Consider the following 6,000-nt stretch of genomic DNA (forward strand, 5'->3'; position numbering starts at 1 on the left):
AGCATGTTATTATTACTCAGGCCTTCTGCTCCAGGCGTGATAGGTGTGTGTGGCTATACCTGGGTCTTTTCTCTGGTGGAGGCTTGCTATGTTGGGGGCAAGCAGAACAGCCCTAAGCAACTCTGACCTTTAGTGGGTCCCTTTGAACATCCCATTTTGATTGGCTGAGCTTTTCATTTCCTGCATCACTTCTGGGTCACTGAATTGAATGGCTTCATGTTTCTGCTAAAAGGTTTATTTAAACCCAAAGAATTTATTTACCTTAGCAAATGCCCTTCAGAAAGGCATACTGGCTCTTTAAATTAGTGTCTTATTAGAGTTGTTTGCAATAACTACTAGCCTGCTCTCCTATATGAGTAATTTCTCTAGAGAAGTGACTGGAATCTTTGGGAACATCTGGCTCAATACACCATCAGCACAGCTGGTGAGGCAGCTGTGGTTGAGTAGACTTGACCAGGAGTTAGAAGACTGGGCTTGGGCCCCAGCTTTACCAGGCGATCAGATATATGACTTTGGCAAGTTTACGATCTTGTTAGTGCCTCAATTTTCTTAATTTGAATTTGCGTATATAACCAAAGTTTTAGCTGCTTGGACGATAGACCCCAAATCTTCTAGTGCTCTGGAATGACCTTTAAAAAAAGTCTGCATAAAATGTCTTAATTCCCTAACCCATACACTGTGAGCATGTTGTTGCCAGTATTTTTATTTGAGTAATTTTCTTTTTTTTGGAGGAGAGGATGGGAGAGCTTAGGTTTCTCCTCACGTGGGTTACAATGAAGCCAATTCTCTATTGCCCCTTTTCAGAAAACTTCTAAAAGCTATACCAATACCAAACAGTTGTGTGTAGCAGATATATTTCATGAATATTTGAGGGTAATGGAGAGGGCGTTTGGTGTTGTTACATCCAAACATAGAGAAGTAAACAGCTTGAGATGGAATATTAGACATCATCATGTTCAAATTCTCTGGCCACCTCCACCCACTGGTGTCTTCTCGGGGCTCTGCCAGCAGCTCTGCAGCTCATGCCACTTCTCTCTCCCAGCTTTTTCCTTCTTTATCCCACAGCACAGTAGCTCAAATCTGCGTCTGACCCACCTTGCAAGGAATACTAAAAATTCCTGTCAATTTATTATAAAGGTCAATTTAACTCTTCTTTGTTTAAACCTCTTTCTTCTAAATCTGTCCAAAGTGAGGGTGGTGGGACTTACCTTTAATAACCAGAAAAATTTGATAAGATGTTTTCCCCAAAAAGAAAAAATCTAGTGTGAGGACAAAAGCTTTTTTGTTGTTGTTGTTGTTGGTTTGTTTTCATAGCAATTGGTTTACTCTGGGAATACAGTCACCTTCTTCTCCCTACAGTTCGTGCTCCATGCGGTAGACACGGTGGTTATTCTAAACACAAGTTAGATTGTGTCTCCTTTCCTTAAAACTTCACAGTTCAGAGTAAAATTCAAAGTTCCTATTGTGGCTTTCAGGACCCAAATGCTGCTGCTCCAGGCTCCTCTTGACCTCTGACCTGCCACGACCCTTCCCTCACTGCGCTCACCAGTCACAGTGGCTTCTTGAGACAAGCAAGGCTCCTTAACACCTCAGAGCCTTTGCAGTTCCCTCAGATAGCCAGCCCATGGCTTCCCCTCACTTCTTTCAAGCCTCTGATTAAATGTCTCAGAATCAGGGAGGCTTTCTGTGACTTCTTTGTAAAATTGTACTTCTGCCGTTCCTTTACTCTACCGAGTTATTGTTTAATTATTTGCACAATTACATGTTTATTTTTTTGTTTTCCTGCACTAGAGTAAAGGCTTTTAAGAGTAGAGTATTGTTAGTGTTGTTTTCTGGATTTGTGTTTTCTTTCCACATCTCCTGTAACAGTGCCTTGTACATAGTAAGCCCTTGATATACATATGGAATGAATGAATGAATGTACATAGCCAAGAGATATTTCTTGAGCACTTTTGTGTGCCGGAGCCTGTGATATCTACCTTCACAGATTATATTGTGAGAAATAGTTATGCAAAGATTGTTCCTTAAGGGCAGTGTTTCCCAAGTGTAAGGCATTGTTACTTCACGTTCCCCATCTCCTCTTTTTATCTTCACTTCTAGGTACCAGAGAGGCCCATTGCTCCATATCAGGAATTAGTAAACTACTTCTGTAAAGGGCCAGATGGTAAATATTTTAGGTTTGTGGGCCATACTGTCTCTGTCTCAGCTACTCAACTTGGCAATTACAGCACAAAAGCATCCATAAACAATAGGTAAAGAATAAATGTGACTGTGTTCCAACAACATTTTGGCTCATAGTTTGCTAACCCCTGAGGGAAAGAATAAAAGCTCTTTCACAAATCAACTCAAAATTCATTAAACACACTGTGATACCTTTCTTATGGTAATTGACATTTTAGAGGATCCTGAGGGAGAAGTCTTCGTTTTACACAGACTAGTGACTAGAACAGTGGTCCCCTTTTATCTGCTATTTCAGTTACCACTGTCAACTAAGGTCTGAAAATATGAAATGAAAAATTCCAGAAGTAAACAACTTATGTTTTAAAGTGCGTGCTGTTTTGGGTCCCTTGATGAAATCCTGTGCTGTCCAGCTCTGCTCCTCCTGGGACATGAATCATCCCTTTGTCCAGTGTGTTCACGCTGCACATGCTCCTTGCCCGTTAGTCACTTGGTGGCCTTCTCCGTTTGAGTGTTGTGTATCACAGTGCTTAATAATGGTCCCAAAGCATAAGAGTAGTGATACTGGCAATTTGGATGTGCCAAAAAAGAAGCTGTAAAGTGTATGGCATACACTGGAGGTGAGGGTGGGGGTTTAGAACGTATCCCCATGTATAACGGTAGCCTACTGTGTAGAACTTGAGGAATCAGCAGAGTGTCAGAGGGATCACTTTGGGGAAAGGGAACTTTCCCAGTCAACCTCAAACTGTATTTATTATGTTCAGGTAAGACCCACTCTATTTCTCAATAAGAGAATAGTCAATCTAAAGAGATTTAAAACAGAAAAAAATTGGGACAGTAACCAAATCATTCCAACTTCCATTAACTTCAAAGTGGTGTGAAGAGAAAGTGTTCTTTCATGATCAGGTTTTGATATGTTTACCAGTGAGGATCTGTGCCATCTGAGAGTTGTAGAGCTTCGTTTGCCAGGATTTTAGGAAATGTGTATCTTCAAATATTAGACTGGATTACCACCATGGTGCTGGACAGTTATATCTCAGGTTCAAGTTCTAAAACATCTGTTTTATGGTTTATATTTCATGGATTTATTTGCCAGAAAAGCTTGCTTTGGTGAGCATACTTGATAACACTGCTGAATTTCTGGATCTACAGACTGGCTCAAACCTTTGTGGTCACAGGAGAAATTGTATTAATTTAATTTTTAGGTTATAGGCAAGTCACTGTGTTCCAAATGTTCACTGCCTTATGCCAACACTGTTAATTTAAAACATACCGATATCTGGCAGGGCTAAAACAAATTTTTGGCTACTTAATATGTATGTGTATATGTGACTGTCAACTAAGGTCTGAAAATATGAAATGAAAAATTCCAGAAGTAAACAACTTATGTTTTAAAGTGCGTGCTGTTTTGGGTCCCTTGATGAAATCCTGTGCTGTCCAGCTCTGCTCCTCCTGGGACATGAATCATCCCTTTGTCCAGTGTGTTCACGCTGCACATGCTCCTTGCCCGTTAGTCACTTGGTGGCCTTCTCCGTTTGAGTGTTGTGTATCACAGTGCTTAATAATGGTCCCAAAGCATAAGAGTAGTGATACTGGCAATTTGGATGTGCCAAAAAAGAAGCTGTAAAGTGTATGGCATACACTGGAGGTGAAGGTGGGGGTTTAGAACGTATCCCCATGTATAACGGTAGCCTACTGTGTAGAACTTGAGGAATCAGCAGAGTGTCAGAGGGATCACTTTGGGGAAAGGGAACTTTCCCAGTCAACCTCAAACTGTATTTATTATGTTCAGGTAAGACCCACTCTATTTCTCAATAAGAGAATAGTCAATCTAAAGAGATTTAAAACAGAAAAAAATTGGGACAGTAACCAAATCATTCCAACTTCCATTAACTTCAAAGTGGTGTGAAGAGAAAGTGTTCTTTCATGATCAGGTTTTGATATGTTTACCAGTGAGGATCTGTGCCATCTGAGAGTTGTAGAGCTTCGTTTGCCAGGATTTTAGGAAATGTGTATCTTCAAATATTAGACTGGATTACCACCATGGTGCTGGACAGTTATATCTCAGGTTCAAGTTCTAAAACATCTGTTTTATGGTTTATATTTCATGGATTTATTTGCCAGAAAAGCTTGCTTTGGTGAGCATACTTGATAACACTGCTGAATTTCTGGATCTACAGACTGGCTCAAACCTTTGTGGTCACAGGAGAAATTGTATTAATTTAATTTTTAGGTTATAGGCAAGTCACTGTGTTCCAAATGTTCACTGCCTTATGCCAACACTGTTAATTTAAAACATACCGATATCTGGCAGGGCTAAAACAAATTTTTGGCTACTTAATATGTATGTGTATATGTGTAGTGTTTCTTTTATTAAAAAAAATACTAAGGAGAAAAAGAACTGATGAGTCAAAGTATTTCACAAAACTGAATTTCCACATGTCGATTACAGAGAAAATGTGCCTCATTAGTAAGATGCTATTGTATTTTGGTAACCAAAATTAAAAACATATTCAGGAAATGTTCCATTGCTTTTTCAGGATTCAGTCTGGACTATGTGTTACTATTTAAATTTTTTTTTTAGTTTTTATTCTTTATGAGTGATAATCAGTTTTTAAGATGATGTTTCTTGAAACTTTGAACAATATTATAATGCTACTGTAGAGATATGGTTTCTTTGGTTTGATGCAAAATGGATTTTCGTATCACAAGGCTGAATGAAAACATATTCAGAAGCACACATATGGTAAGAAGCAGAGAGACCAGAAAGGCTGTGCCAGATAGAAATATTTATTTTGGAACATTATCCTGTTCAATCAAGGAAAATGAGGAGAGGTAGAGAGGGTATGTTAAGAAAGAAAATAAGTTTCTTAGCTTAAATAATATTGGTAATGTTATTCCAAAGAGTCATCTGTGGATCTGGGCTTTTTTTTTTTTTTTTTGCTTGTATTAATTCCTTACCAAGAGACAAAATATTTTCTATTTTATTGCCTGGGAGAGAAATTTCTATGTATATCTGATGATAAGATTGCAAATATATACACTTCAAACAGGAGTTTATTCTTCATACAGATCAATCACCGCATCTGAAATTATTTTTATTTCTTCTCCTTCCTTTTTCCTTCTTCCGCTTCTCCTCTCTTCTCCTGGAATCTGTTATTAAAAATAGTAACATTAGAAAAAATATTTAGTTTTAAAATGAGATTTTGATAACTAGACAATTCATATAACTGCAAAGTCAAGTAGTTCAGTTAACACGAACACAAGCCCTTCCTATTTCTAGAACAAGATGTATTATGTAAAACCCTGATTGTTTTTCCCTTTTACATCCCAATGAGCTCTGTTATGTTAGTATTGGCAGATGGGTTTAATTTGAGTAATTTTTCACTTTAGACCACCTCACGCTTTTTCCTGGGAGCAAAAAATGAGTGCTCTCACAGAAAGAACTGCATAAATGATACATTAGGGTCATTTAAACTTAGGTGGATATACTTGATAACAAAATTAGAAAATAAGCAATAATTAAACATTATCAAAAACCCTATCAAAACTCTTCCGTATCTATGAATATTATGGTAAGAATGAAATTAGATATTTTTACTAATAGGTTTTTTTTTTTAAGCCAAGTCTAACCTTTCAAATTATACATTTATTTTTTTATTTATTTTTATTCTTTTTATTATGGTGACATTGGTTAATGAAATCTAGTAAGTTTCAGATATACAATTTAGCAGTAAGGCATATATATATTTACACTGTGTGTTCATCTCCCATAGTTAGATTTTTTTTCTGTCACCACATATTTGGCCCCTTTTACTCCAT

The sequence above is a fragment of the Pteropus vampyrus genome, unplaced genomic scaffold, assembly GCF_000151845.1.
Source record: "Pteropus vampyrus isolate Shadow unplaced genomic scaffold, Pvam_2.0 Scaffold22, whole genome shotgun sequence".
Classification (NCBI taxonomy): domain Eukaryota; kingdom Metazoa; phylum Chordata; class Mammalia; order Chiroptera; family Pteropodidae; genus Pteropus; species Pteropus vampyrus.